Raw genomic sequence first — 16,015 nt, forward strand, 5'->3', positions numbered from 1 at the left:
AAGCAGTGTGAAAATTGGTGAAAATTTTGCTTGTATATTAAGCAAAAACTTTGTCGCTGCAAGTTATATGTACCTCAAAATTGCCTCGATACTTTTTAACGGCGAACGTAGAAAAACATGGGTTATATCCAATATTACTTTTTAATTAAATATTATTACATTATTTAACATAAGGGTTTTGTGCATACAGTTTGCGGCTTTGCTAGAGTTTTCTGAGTTTTATATTTCAAGTCTCATAACGACCTCTTAATATTTACTCAAGTTATCGCAATTTATGTGTAAAGAAATAATGATTTTGGACGATGAAAATTGTTTTCTTCATAATTTTTAGCTCGAATAGTAATGATTGCATAAACAAACTGTAAACAGAAAAAATGTGCCCTGACGAGCTTTACAACACTATATTTTTTAAAATTCAGTTTAATAACATTTAATTTTTCAATCTTTCTTAGCGTTTGGACAATAATTTTTCGCATTGTCGAGCGCTAATCCCCTTATTGCATCCGAGTCCTCAATTGCACATTGATTATACAAGATATTACATCCTTCTACGTATAAATAAAAAATATTGATTTGCAAATTAGTATTGTTTCATTGACATGTTTCCTAACTTCACTACCCAACCTCTCTATCTTTCATTATTGCTATCCTCCTTTACGCTCAGCGAGGCTCTGACGCTAGACGCAGCTCTCGTGCCGTATTCCTTCAAGACTTCTCGATAGAAAGATATGTGACAACAGCGCGGCAGAGACAGAGAGAAAAGAAGATGTGGCAACTATGCGAAAAAAATTCGTCTACACAGAGTACCTGGAGATGTCACCTCTGTACAACTTCTTTTTATCGACCGCAGTAGTCTCATTAGGGTCCGTCTGTTTACAAGGGACGCTTCGATCGATTCGGACCATAACAAAAATGCTTCCATCTGTTATAAGCATTAAATGTGTGTTCGCTTTATTATAATTGGTTGGATTGTGCATAACATAAAGAGAGGAAGAATTCCAAGTCCCATACGTGCGTGTTCCGCAAAATAGTCAACACTCTATATCAACCACTGCGTTCTATTTCGAATAAGCGTCAAATCCTATTTCTTTGCGACTAAGCGTTAATTTCTATTCCGACTAAGCGTCAATTTCTATTCCGACTAAGCGTCAATTTCTATTCCGACTAAGCGTCAATTTCTATTTCGACTAAGCGTCAATTTCTATTTCTTTTCGACTAAGCGTCAAATTCTATTTCTTTTCGATTAAGCGTTAAACACCATTTTTTTCGATATTTAAGTTAGTTTATTTTGCGTCATACCGACTTAGCGTCACGAGCGAAAATCACACAGCAATCTGTTTTACCGACCAACGCGTCATTACGTAACCATTTTTGTTCTATTATATTTCAATTCTACGATATCACGTCGTACCAATCTTTTTGAATAAACAATTTTTGTTAATTATTGTTAAAAGAAGGACTCTCGTTCGTGAAATTCATTTCTTTATCGCACGCCACCGGAACCAATCCCACTATTCTACAGGTAAACCGCTCTACTTGTGGAACTTCCTGTAACTAACGGCAACGTCTCGTTCGAGAACATTATACTCGGGATACTTTGGTGTTGTGATGCATTATATTTGAAATATTTACAGAGATATCAAGAAAATATAGGTGTGAAACAAGATAAAGCCATCTTTGAACCCAATTGAAGGATTTAAAAATTGATAAAGGTATGTATAACTTAATAGAAACCTGAAATATACAAAATTATTGGTACGAAGCCAAACAGGTTAAGTGAACTCGTGGAAAAGCGATTAGCATAATTACCTATTGAAAGGAACAATTATGCAGTTAATTATAAAATTGTGTTACAGGATAGTATTATAATTGTGGAAAATTTCCTCACCACCCTAATATATCAAATTGATGTTTTAAGAAAAGTCGAATTAAAAAAATTATTGAAAATCTAATTCCTATTGTGTAGACTAACTAATATATGTTAATTTACAAAAAATATGGGTAAACTTGCCAATGAACTGGGCCGTCACTGATTTCGATGAGCTTCACATACAGTATTGTCTCGTTAGCGACTCGCTGGTCGGGACCGGCGTTGAGTCGATATCGTGAACAGAACCCTACTTCCGAGTGTTCGTTTCTCGCTTCTTTCTGGCCGGAGGGGGGAGCGAGATGGAACACTGCGTGCGCGGCGAGCGTGCGCGATGGTCGCAAGCGCAAAGGACAGAATGTCAGGCGTCCGAAAGACGGAGCGAGACAAAACATCAACGCGTCGTCGGTCTCGTACCGTCCTCGCTCGCTTTCAGTGCCTCTCGCTCGCTCTCGTTCCATCTCGCTCCAGCTTTCGCCGGGCAAGAGTGAGACAAAAATGGTGGGGATAGCGAAGAGTCGGTATCGTGTACACAAAATCGAGTCGCTAACGAGGAAATACTGTATCTTGCAAAACTCGACCTTTTGAGCAACTTTTTCTTTTGACAAAATTGGCGGTCGGCCTTAGTTTACGAAATATTCGCAGGAAAACTTTCGATATTATACAATCGTACTCTCCGTATACGTGCACGCTTACGACAGTGTGTGCAGCACCGCGCTGTCGGCGATTGTCTTCTGTTTGTTAAAAGCTGCGCGGCAACCTGCAGTATGCGTATCCAACGGGTGCACGTGTGGTGTCGCAGTAAGAAAATGTTGCTGCGTTACTGTTTACAGATAAACTGTAAGCAGAGCGTCAGCACGGGACCGTCGCTCATCTATTGTTTCGGTAAACTTGTCGAAAAGCTAACTCTTCACCGATTTCAATGACCTTGGCATATGTTGTCAAGATTATCATTCTCAACAATATTTCCCTTTAAACTTTTTGGCGGTCGGCTTTAGTTTTCGAGATATTCGGAAGAAACACTAGAACTTTACTTAAGGGGGTAGGCACGGGTAATGCAGCGCTCTGTATACCGACATAATTTGGCCCGAAACATAGGTTTGCGCGCTGACGTTGTTTGTCCTTATATGAACAAATTTTGGGCTGGACGAGGTCTCATTCGAAAGATGAAGGTTAAATGCAGCCCGCTCTGTTCATGGTTCAAAGAAATTGTGTTGATATGTAATAATATGAGTGTCCAAAGAAAAAAAAAATGGACAAAATTCACTCACAGATTCCAAGTATTTGTACGTCACTAAAAGAGTTTTGTGACTCAAACGATGAGCAGAGCGGGCTGCACTGAACCTTCCTCTTTCGAATGAGACCTCACCCAGCTCAAAATTTGCTCATATAACGACAAACAACGTAAGCCCGTGATTGCATTCCCAAATACGAGTTCCGCCATATTGGCGATAATACAGAGCACGTCACGTGACAAATTTAGTTCAGATAGTGAATACGAGATGGCGCCTAGTCGGGAGGACTACCAACGTGGAATCATAGCAAAACTGAAGCGTTAGGTGGATAAATGTACCACAGTAAAAGCGTGATGCAGTCAATGTATGCATTTTCGTACGATTAGAGGTTAGGTTATATGCATTTTAGGCATACATTGACGTAGGAACTGCTGGGAACTGTATACATTTACTAAATTAACGCTTTTACCGTGACACATACATCACTTGAAATCGCTGTCGCATTTATGTTATAATTATATGGCTACATTATTTAAAATAAAAGAAGAGAGATTGGAACTTTTTTACTAATACTGGAAATATTGATTTACTGATATCATATTTTCAGAATGTGGAAGTTACAGCAATTATTTGCAATTATTGCTCTTATTATTATTCTTCCGACTATTGAATAAAACATATAACAAGGAAAAGTCTCAAACCGGTCAACAGGTGACTCCTTGATTTTTTTTGTAATTCTTTACGGTCCTATGCAGAGATGGGCATTATTTAAATAAAAGGATACACTTCCGAATGGCCCCAGTGGCCGATCGACACGAGGTTTGGGGGAGAGGTGTGTACCCTAAATCTAAAATTCCCCTGATAGCCAGATCTGGGCAGCAGAATCTGACATCAGAACTGCAGCAGTCTGTGTCCGCATTTGGCTGCGTTCTGATGTGCAGAGCCTGAGGTGCAGTGCCTGATGTCAGATGGACAGCAGATCGACAGCAGATTTCGCCGTCTGCTAGGCACAGCAACAGCGCCATCTGTAGGCAATTGCTTGGTAATTCTGGATCTCAGATGGCGCTGTTGCTGTGCCTAGCAGACGGCGAAATCTGCTGTCGATCTGCTGTCCATCTGACATCAGGCACTGCACCTCAGGCTCTGCACATCAGAACGCAGCCAAATGCGGACACAGACTGCTGCAGTTCTGACGTCAGATTCTGCTGCCCAGATCTGGCTAACAGGGTCTATATAGGTTCGGGTATTTATTAGTTTCCATTGTTTATTTGATGGCCTTTCATCTTGGGCTTCGAATAATTTTTCATCTTTCATTATATCTTTATCCCAAGGTCGTATTCAGATATTGCAGGTCGATTCGTTTTCGCCAACAGCAATCGAGGAGAAATCAGCCACCACCATCTGACGATCGTGGATTTGTCAGTTGGAGTTGCTGAACCCCCGAAGGGTATGGTGGGGTAACGGGAACGCTGCTCCGCTCCGTCTGAACGTAGCCGTTTGGCTGTTATTTATTCTTAGCGTAATAGTTGTGTGCGTTACGAAGCTACGCGTAGACCAATAGGAGATGAAGCTATCGAGAAAGAATCAATGTTCTGACCATAAAACTTTTGAATTTTTTCGGAGCTAACGCACACCTATTCTGATGTATGTATTTCTACGCTCACAAGGGAACATCCGGAACCCGGAAATTCGAAAAATTTTTAAACTTTGCGAATATGGAGGGAATTTCCTCCTGATTACAGCGCAAATTTTGTTTGGTGCCCAAATTCACTCTAAGGGGGTGTAATTGACCGCTTAAAATCCGATTATTTTCCGATTTTGTGTTATAACTCGTGAACTGTAAAATAATTTTTTCACCAAATGATAGATCTAATTAAAAGAAGTAACTTTTGTCTTGAAACTTTTTTTCTATCTCTTACAGTTCGCGAGTTATAACACCAAATCGGAAAATAGCCGAATTTTCAGGGGTTAATTTCACCTCCTTCGAGTGAATTTGGGCAGCAAACAAAAATTGCGTTGTAATCAGGAGGAAATCCCCTATATATTCACAAAGTTTCAGAATTTTTTTAATTTTCGGATTCGGGATCTTCCCTTGTCAGAACTCGGTTGGCCTACACGTCAGGAGCTTGACGCAATCCCCACCACTTCTGGCCCACTCTTGTTCTGCGAAGGCGAGAGCGAGTCAGAAAACGTTGAGAAAATGAGCACCGAGGCAGGCCAGCGGTGGGAGAATACTCCTCACAAAACTCATCGGCCAATATGTATATCTGAATACGACTTTAGAAGCTCGAATAACCGAGGAGAACCTTTATGGTCCGAGCCGCGCGAGATCGCCGTTGCTTGGCGATGTGTCATCTATTATACAGAAATAGAATTTATTTATTTTTCATCGTATCAATATGAAAGTGACACCACTGGATTCCTGGCATTCTCCCGGTTATATTGATAGTAAATAATTTAAATCGGACTATTTTTAACGAAACGGGCTTTCACTTCTACAAATAAATTTTTCACGTAATTTCCTTAATTATGGTCCGAATTATATCATTTTTTAGGCCAATTTGATCGAGAAAATATGAGGAATCGATTGACATCACTTTTTCAAAGATCTGGTTAGAAATGCATAACTGCAGATTCGTCACTGCTTACAATTAGTGCGCAACATTGTATGGCCCCACCGGTTTCGAGCGCCGAAGCCCACGAAACTCAGCGAGTCGCATGATTGCCAGCGAGAAGGACAAGAGGGGACTTTCCATGGCGAAGGAAAATCAGCCTTCTACAGAACTCAAATCGAGAAAGACTTTGCTGACAAACTTTATATTCACGTCAAAAAAATATTTTCAAGTCAAAAAGTATTCTTTTAATTACAAATAGTAATTCAGTTTGTAACTGCTATTAAATTAGGCGTCATTAAAATCATGCACAGTTCATTAATTTTAACTAATTGACGAATTCATTTATTTTTTAATTCATTAATGCAGTACTCTGGTAGAGAACATCGTAACACGGACCTAATATTCTAAGCTCTAGAATCTACGGTATTGTCAATGTGCAACTGAAACGCGCGCCACTTCACACTATCGTTACTTAGCATTTGTACAAGGTGATTCTCTAGCTGAAGGCGTCAAACGCGATGCTCGCCAGCAATCATGTGTCTCGCTGAATTTCGTCGGCTTCGACGCTCGAAACCAGCGGGGCCATACAATGTTGCGCACTAAGCAGTGACGAATCTGAGTTTTGCGAAGTTTTGCGATTCCTTATGTTTTCTCGATCAAATTGGCCACAAAAATTATATAATTCGGACCATAATTAAGGAAATTATGTGAATAATTTGTTTGCAGAATTGAAAGCCTGTTCCGTTAAAAAGAGTCCAATTTAAATAATTTTCTGTCAATTCGGGAGATTGCCAGGAATCCATTGGTGTCACTTTCATATTGATGCGATGAAAAATAAACAAATTCTGTTTCTGTATAATCGATGACAACATCGCAATAGCACCGGCGAGTGCATTCACATGAAAAGCTATCGAATAAGCAATTGCAATCTAAAGTCACTATTGCACTAACACAATTTTATATATAATGTTTGTTCAATAACTGCTTTCTGCATGGGACGTTTAATTATCTTATAATAACTTTCATGTTTTGCTTCAGTGTTTTGCTAATAATAAAATGTCTAACATAACATAACAAACTTCATTTTCTGGGGACATCTCCTCATCTATTTTTATTTTCTCTCATAACTCCCTACTGCCAAAGTAACACATTATAGCATAAGCGCATTTCAAGTAATTAAAATGTTGCAATGAATTTTCTACGTTTGCTCTACCAGCAGATCTTCCGTTTAAATATTTACAAGTACAACGCAACAGCTGAGAATTTATTTCCACATTCAGAATAGAATATGGAAATAGCAAACAGCTCCCTCTCGCGTTCACCAGGCAGCCGCCGATCTATCGGTATTACCATTTTTGTGTAGAAAAAACCTGCTGTAATACCGACCTGCCAAATTGGCCAGGTCACGTGACGTGTCTACCCCCTTAACGTAGTACATGGATCTAAATTGAATACCGACAAGAACAATGGCGTTACAGAAAAGGCACGCGCGGAAATATTCTTTAACACGAATAATTACACTGAACAAATATGAAATGTTATTGATAATTTACAGAAGATGTAGACGCACGCCCTACGTGCAGCGGGTGCGCGTTACAGATCAAAAACATGGAGACTCTCATCGATCAAAATCATTTGCTTCCAACCGTTTTGGTGGACTCGCTTGAGGAAATAAAACGTGTTAGGGAGCAAATGGAAACATTTAGGGCAGAGACCAAAACTAGATATACACTGAAATTTCCTCTGAACAGTTTGGAGGATACTGAGCAATTCGCGGAGATTTTAAATAATGAAGGTGATTTTCACAATGGAGAAATGTAAAATACCATCTTTTTAATTACATACATATATCCTGTATGTAGAAAATATGTAGTTTCAAACTTTTTCAAAATTCGTTTTTGGTATATCTCCGAAACGAAATTATACTTAACTAGCTGACCCGTTACCTGGTTTCACCCGGGAATTATTTATGATGTTTGAAAAATAAAAAAGCCTAAGCAAAAAAAAATTAAGTAGCCTATAACCCTGATAACCAGATCGGGCGGCAGGATCTGCCGGCAGCTGCGGCGCAGCCTACGTCCGCATCCAGCTACGGTTCTGCCGGCAGGGTCTGCTTGTCAGGGTCTGCCGGCAGATCGACGGCAGGTCCTGCTGCTCGCCTGACACATCCAACAGCGCCATCTGAAGGCCACAATTGCCAAAGAATTTCCTACGCGTGACGTCACATGGACTTATTTCAAAAAGTATTTATTCTTTCTTTAATAATATACAGGATCAGTGATTACAATTGTTACAAAATAATATAAGCGCATATAAATCCAAAGAGGGACTTTCAACATTTACATGTACAAATCCACGTCCCGTAACCACTGGTACCTAGTAGGAGCGATATCAGGAAATTTCATTCAGTATTTTCGACTTCCTTTTTTGTGTAGAATCATCATGTTCCGCGTTGTGTTAGCGCTGAAAACAAATACAATATTAGCATAAAATTAAACGTAACGTATGAATAAACAGAATACATGCGATACTTACTTCAGCTCCATCTCCACACAGTACACAGTCTAGGCGATCATACATGCTCCTGCGAACATTAAAATTTATAAGAAAATATGTCTTAAATTATTATCTACTAAACAAGACTCTGAACATTCGCACTTCGCGCATAACCCTACTTTTCTGTCTTCTAGATAATGCGAATCTCGATGTCCGCGACGTAAATAATTAGAAATTATTCAATTCCATAATTACGTTTGCCTTCTGGATACGACGAGATGCTTTGTCTGGATGTTGATGGATGAAATTACTTGGAATATTCTTCGATTTTGCCGGCACTGACTGCCACCGCCAGTGACTGCCACCTCAGACCTCGAAAACTGGAAGTGGCACCCGTTGCCCGTTGTGCTTGAAGACGTACGCTCAAAGAATATTCTAAGTAATCTCATCCATCAACATCCAGACAAAGCATCTCGTCGTTTCCAGAAGGCAAACGTAATTATGGAATTGAATAATTTCTAATTATCTACGTCGCGGACATCGAGATTCGCATTATCCAGAAGACAGAAAAGTAGGGTTATGCGCAAAGTGCGAATGTTCAGAGTCTTGTTTAGTAGATAATAATTTAAGACATATTTTCTTATAAATTTTAATGTTCGCAGGAGCATGCATGATCGCCTAGACTGTGTACTGTGTGGAGATGGAGCTGAAGTAAGTATCGCATGTATTCTGTTTATTCATACGTTACGTTTAATTTTATGCTAATATTGTATTTGTTTTCAGCGCTAACACAACGCGGAACATGGTGATTCTACACAAAAAAGAAGTCGAAAATACTGAATGAAATTTCCTGATATCGCCCCTACTAGGTACCAGTGGTTACGGGACGTGGATTTGTAAATGTAAATGTTGAAAGTCCCTCTTTGGATTTATATGCGCTTATATTATTTTGTAACAATTGTAATCACTGATCCTGTATATTATTAAAGAAAGAATAAATACTTTTTTAAATAAGTCCATGTGACGTCACGCGTAGGAAATTCTTTGGCAATTGTGGCCTTCAGATGGCGCTGTTGGATGTGTCAGGCGAGCAGCAGGACCTGCCGTCAATCTGCCGTCGATCTGCCGGCAGGACCTGCCGTCGATCTGCCGTCGATCTGCCGGCAGACCCTGACAAGCAGACCCTGCCGGCAGAACCGTAGCTGAATGCGGACGTAGGCTGCATCGCAGCTGCCGGCAGATCCTGCGCTCTCCCGGCAGACCCTGCTGTCAATCTGCCGGCAGACTGCAGGCAGATGGCTATCAGGGTAATCTAATCTAGGGCGCATGTAATGTATATTCCAAATTTCAATGAAATCCGTTCAGCCATTTAAGCGTGAAAAAAGGACAAATAAACAGACAACGTTTCACTTTTTTATATTAGTAAGGATTTGTCAATGTTAAATAATTTTTATATTGCAGGTTAACGAATTAGCCAAATTTGGCGGCTCCGGAATGTATGATTTTGTTAAGCGGACACTATCGGCGCTAATAACCAATGAAATTTCGTCGCAATTTAGTTGGTTTGGGAGGAAAGGAAAAAAGAAATTTTACACTTTAAATCTGGCCAGGCTTATAATCTGTAATTATCACCCTCGTTTTACTGTTGCTGATATTGATCACTGTAGAATTCAATGTAATAACGTTTTATCGAAATTCTTGTCATTTAAGGTGCTGCAGAGAAGACAAAAATTGGCAATTCTCATAAAGAAGCCGAAGCAGCCATACAGGTCTGGCTCAAAAGAGCTACCGACAGGAAGTTAACAACGTTTAAAAAATATTGATGGCACTGATGATGAGGCAGATGTTACTTGTAAGATACGTCATTCGCACGACCAATCGAGATTGCTCCTGTGCGATCACCGTAATCGCATGAATATACCTATGTAGTATGTATATACTATTTTGATTTCAGATATTAAAAACGTCGTCAACAGCCCGGCCCGGGCGAAACGCGTGACGCCACGGTGGCCGTGGGGGTTTAGTGGGTACAAAAAAAAAAGGAGACTCGATTTAACAAGAGAACCATTGAAGACCGCAGGCACTTCAAGGCGATACAAACAACGTGCGTTGCGTCAACTACTAATGCAAAATGACAACTTTCTTATTTATACTACATATATTCTCTATACCCAAAATATTTTGCGTACCCTGTGTATTTTGCATACTCTGCATCACGGTGCAATAGACTACAACTACACCGTGCTCTGCATTATTCTACATTTATCTACTGCAAGTGCATATATCCTGCATACATTTCGTGCATACACATCCGTATTGTAATTATAAAAATATATAATATGAATAATGTACAATGCGTCTTTATATCATTAACATAATTTAACATTGTATATAAATATAACTCTTCAATAATTGATGGCTCGGATGCAATAAGGGGACTAGCGCTCGAAAATGGGAAAAATTATTGTCCAAGCGTTAAGTAATATTGGAAAATTAAATGTTGTTAAAATGTATTTTAAAAAATATAATGTTGTAAAGCTCGCCACGACACACATTTTTTCTATTTACAGTTTGTTTATCCAATCATTACTATTCTAGCTAAAAATTATAAAGTAAAAAATTTTCATCGTCCATAATCGTTATTTCTTTAAACATAAATTGCGATAACTTGAGTAAATATTATCGGATCGTTATGACACTTGAAACATAAAACTCAGAAAACTCTAGCGAAACCGTGAAATGTATGCACAAAACCCTTATGTTAAAAAATGTAATAATATTTAATTTAAAAGTAACACTGGACATAACCCATGTCTTTCAACGTTCGCCGTTAAAAAGTATCGAGGGAATTCTGAGGTACATATAACTTGCAGCGACAAAGTTTTTTCTTAATATACAAGGAAGTTTTTCACCAATTTTCACACTGATTAATAAATAATTATAGAAGATATAACGATATATATAAATCCCGCGCGGCACCATCAGTCAGCAGCTGCGTACAATCGCGTCACACTGCAAAGACATGACGTTCTCACTGTTATATGATTATATATTACAAAAAAATATTGCGATAAAAAAAAATAAATAAAGAAGAAAAGATAAGCATAAAGGAAATATAGGAAAAAGGAGAAAAAGAAAAATTTATAAAAGAACAGAATATTGTAAACAAAACAGTGTAAATACTGTAAATATTGCGTGTAAATACTATAATAAAAATGTTACTAAATATTTCGAAAATAATATCGCAATATTTTTTTGTAATATATAATCATATAATAGTGAGAACGTCATGTCTTTGCAGTGTGACGCGATTGTACGCAGCTGCTGACTGTTGGTGCCGCGCGGGATTTATATATATCGTCATATCTTCTATAATTATTTATTAATCAGTGTGAAAATTGGTGAAAAAGTTCCTTGTATATTAAGAAAATACTTTGTCGCTGCAAGTTATATGTACCCCAAAATTCCCTCGATACTTTTTAACGGCGAACGTTGAAAAACATGGGTTATGTCCAGTATTACTTTTTAATTAAATATTATTACATTTTTTAACATAACAGATTTGTGCATACATTTCACGGCTTCGCTAGAGTTTTCTGAGTTTTATGTTTCAAGTCTCATAACGATCCGTTAATATTTACTCAAGTTATCGCAATTTATGTTTAAAGAAATAATGATTTTGGTCGAAGAAATTTTTTTTGTTTATAATTTTTATCTCGAATACCAATGATTGGCTAAAAAAAACTGTAAATAGAAAAAATGTGTGTCGTGGCGAGCTTTACAACATTATATTTTTTAAAATACAGTTTAACAACATTTAATTTTCCAATATATCTTAACGTTTGGACAATAATTTTTCCTATTTTCGAGCGCTAATCCCCTTATAGCATCCGAGCCCTCAATTGTAAGCAAACACAATAACGCAGTGAACAATATAGTTTATAACGCGTACGATGTAATGATAATAAAAACCAAATTAATACTAATTAAATAAATGAAATGAATTTTTATTAAGTTTCATTTTATTTTCAAAACCACTTTAATATAATTTTACAGACGTCTTCATAACGTTTTTTAAGAGCTTCATTTGACCTAACCCAGACTATTAGAAGAAGTCTTCGAGACGACGTAACAACGTCTTTCTAAGAGCTGCATCAGACCTAATCCAGAGAAACGACGTTCAAAAACGTCTATAGACGTCTTTAACACGTCTGTGTGCTATCTGGGTATTAACTTTCCACGGTTTCTCACATTAATTAAATTATTTCTTCCAATATTACTGACAGTTAGTTCGTTTGTACAAACTTCGCACAGTAACTGTTTCTTTAACTGTAATACAACGTATCCAGCTATGTATTCAACAACACTCATTGAGATTGCTGCAATTTCTCGAATGTCTGCAATGTAATTGTGATCATTTAAGTTTTTAATTCTAATCAACTATTTAGTTATTAAAACGCTTAACACTATGGATCAGAACTCAAGACGCTGTGGACGCTATGCCAACGGTACATGTGGTAGCACTGCGCTTGCGCCGGACAGCGGCCAATGAAAATGTGGCACCCCTTATACCTCGTCCCCGTCCCGCAACGGGTCCCCTCTCCAGCCCCTCTCGCAGTGGTAGTTAGCGCCCTTGGCAAAGAGGAGATATAATAAGAGGCGTCACTCGACAAGGACAGAAATAATCTGGGGAAATCACTAAGCAACCAAGGCTGTGTTCCGAATCACGCATACTGCGCATAGACTGCAGAGTGTTGCGCGGTCTGCTGGAGATTTCTATAAAGGCGGCTGGTCCGTGCCCGTGGAGCGCTGAAGCACTCAGCTCGCAAGTTGCGCGGGAATTTCAATGGTCGAGAGAAATGAAATAAAACGCTTTCTGGAACATTGGATTTTAATAGATAGCTCGATGTTGGCTGTTTTACTAACAAGTTCGATCTGATGTTTTTACAAAATCACTCCTCGCTTGTAACCTCCGAGCGCCCTACTCCTCCAATTTCGGTGTGTTCCTCTGTCTCCTTCCCTGGATCCTTTCGTCCAATCAAGGTGGTGTTGTCCCTCAAACTTCGTCAGGGGGTTGTCCTTCAGCCATCTCTCCGCCCTTGGCCCTTCCTTCGCGCTTCCCTCCACTCTCGGCTGGTGGTCGAGGTACGCTTTCCGTTTACGTAGTCTATTTACAGTACATACATATCTAGCAGGTAGGTAAGCGCAACCCTTAGGGTCAAGACGACGTCGCCGGCGCAAAGTTTATGATTTTATGACTTTCCCGAGCTGAGTTTTTACCCTAACAGGACATCGGCAATTATTGAAAGCGAGGACAGAATTTTGAGTCGTTTTACGAGACGAGCAGCTGCTCGCTCGTCGAAACCTGGCACGCAGATGTGGAAGGAAAAGTTAAGCCATTTATTATCCTCGCTTGGCCTAACTGTAGTCTTGAAAATTACTGAATGCTATCGCAGATTCTCGTATGCCTTCCGAGTTCAGGTATCCTATTAATATTGTATGAGCACGTTCGAAAAACTGGTATGGAAAAACCCTTGAGAAGCACAACGCGCTCTACGTGTTTACGAGTCCTGGCAATAAACTCTTCCTCGTTCCCGTTCCAATCTCGCTTAAAACCTTCCAGATGTGTTGTTCGTTTCAAACCCGCATGCCTACAATAAATCTTTCCGCTACAAAGGATTTTGAATTTCGCTCTACATCTAGTTTCGATATCTCTATGTCATATAGCTAACTTCACGCAATCACATATATTTAACCAGCGGAAACCGCAACAAGAGAAAACCGTTCCGTTTCAGTCTATGCGCGCATTGGTGTGTTGCGACTCCCGTCTAGCGGCGTGTATTATAAGCTTCAGAAGCGCTAAGTTCGAATCGGATCACACGACTGTAATAGGAAAGGGAGACAAGGTGAAGTTCGCGCAAGCCTGAGGTGTTTGAAAATAGTTAGAGATTCTTTTAATGAGGGGACTTTAAGATTATAAACTAATCGATACCCACTTGGAAACGGGTGTTTGAATAAATGAATCTCACCTTTTTCCCTTCACCTAGGTGTGTAAGTACAGCGCAATGTGGTTAAACGCTCGTTTTTGCAAACATCGATAACCGAAAGGAATCGGATCGACGAACAGGAATTTAGCTAATAAATCTGTAAATTTGCGATTGGCTCTTAGAATCTAAGACATTTTGTAATTAACAAAAGGTGGAAAAGCGATGAATTTTTAGAAAGCGTGACTTGAGCCTGAAAGCCATCACGAGTAGTCGTATAAATAAAAATTCTGTTCAGATTGAAATTGTGTTTAAAATCGTTTATTTTCTTCCATTACAGTTACAAATTTACTAAGTTCAAGTAGTTTAATTCCATTCTTATTAGTATTTTCATCATATTTACCATTCAAAAATCTGCGTCCAAGGAGCAGAGTGCCTAAGCACTCCACGGGCGTCGACCCTCGCCGAATTCCCTACCAAGGATCCAGAGGACCCAAACGGCCACGCAACAATATACTATGGATACGGAATTCCCATAAGCCGGTCGTATAGCGGTTGAAGCGAATTGAAGGTGATGTGGGGGATATCCGATTAGATAGACTACATGACTAATCGAGGAATTTAGGAAAAACGTCCGTTAGGTCGGGGAACAGAATATTTAATGAATTTATACAGAAAATGTAACAAAAACCTTAGCAACTAATAAACAGAAGAACAATTAATTATAAACATTAATAACTCACTTCATTCATTCTTCATTCATTCGATAAATTATAAAGTCGCGCGCAAACAGGCATACCACAACACAAACACGAAACCCCACAGTGATTTTAGATGCTAGCGCCACCACCGTTCGACCGATGTATTAAAGGAAATAGCGCGAAGTTTGAAAAATGTGGCTTATAACAAACTAAACGAATAGTGTAATATAATGTAGGTATTATTATATTATGTACATAATGTAGTATAACCATATAATACGAATTGCTTGTATGATGGTTAAAATTCAAAAAAGTTAATCAGAGCAAATGAAGTTCATGAAAATAGTGAAATAAATATATAAATGTAATATAAAACCAACTGAAGTAATGATTAATGAAGTTCGCAAAACGTGAATTTAAAATATTTGTAAACAGTTTTGTCGTTTGCCTTATTGTTATGAATAAAGAAGATGTAGGTATGCATTTTTCATTAAATGAAATTGAATTTATAATAATACTAAAATAAATTTATTAATCTTACAATACATATAAATATATCTCACTTTTAGAGACGTTACCTTGGGAATTCAGCTAAGTCCAAGTCAGTTGTATTTACCCAAAATTCATGAATATTAGGTCACACTCGCATCATCATTGGTAAGAGATTGGAGGAAAGAAATCTATGAAATAAGAAATCTTAATTTTTGTTAATTCTTTAATAATTCTATATAAACCATGTTTCATTGCATTTGCCCATTTGGAAAATTTACTCGCAAAACCACTGTACACTGCACAATTTAGCTACTTTTGCCAATAAATACTTTTTATATACTCGCGTCAGCGGCAATTGGCGTGGCAAAGTTTCGAGCACCGCGGGTGATCGCGGGGCGAAGGAAAGTATAGTACATCGGTCGAACGATGGTGGCGCATCATGTCAAAAATCCTTCAAATCGGTTCAATCATCTTCAATCCATAGTATATATATATATCAGTGACTGACTCTGTCTAGTACCAGAAAATGACTTGGATTGGTTGATTCTTATAGAGCTATCTTCGTCTCTATCAGAAACAACTAATCCAACTCGTTTTCTGGCATCAGCACAGAGCAGTGCGACAT

General features: G+C 38.6%; 2 long non-coding RNA genes across 3 annotated transcripts in view; one reads left to right on the forward strand and one right to left on the reverse strand.

The window, feature by feature from the left end:
- LOC143374872 (uncharacterized) overlaps positions 1-16,015 on the reverse strand; it is a 617,708-nt gene that overhangs the window by 564,777 nt on the left and 36,916 nt on the right. The gene's annotated exons all lie outside the window — the stretch shown is intronic.
- On the forward strand, positions 9,680-11,009 carry LOC143371094 (uncharacterized). Its single transcript, XR_013085971.1, has 3 exons — positions 9,680-9,834; positions 9,924-10,065; positions 10,168-11,009. It is a non-coding gene; the product is annotated as an uncharacterized LOC143371094 (long non-coding RNA).

The sequence above is a fragment of the Andrena cerasifolii genome, chromosome 1, assembly GCF_050908995.1.
Source record: "Andrena cerasifolii isolate SP2316 chromosome 1, iyAndCera1_principal, whole genome shotgun sequence".
In the NCBI taxonomy this organism is placed as follows: Eukaryota; Metazoa; Arthropoda; class Insecta; order Hymenoptera; family Andrenidae; genus Andrena; species Andrena cerasifolii.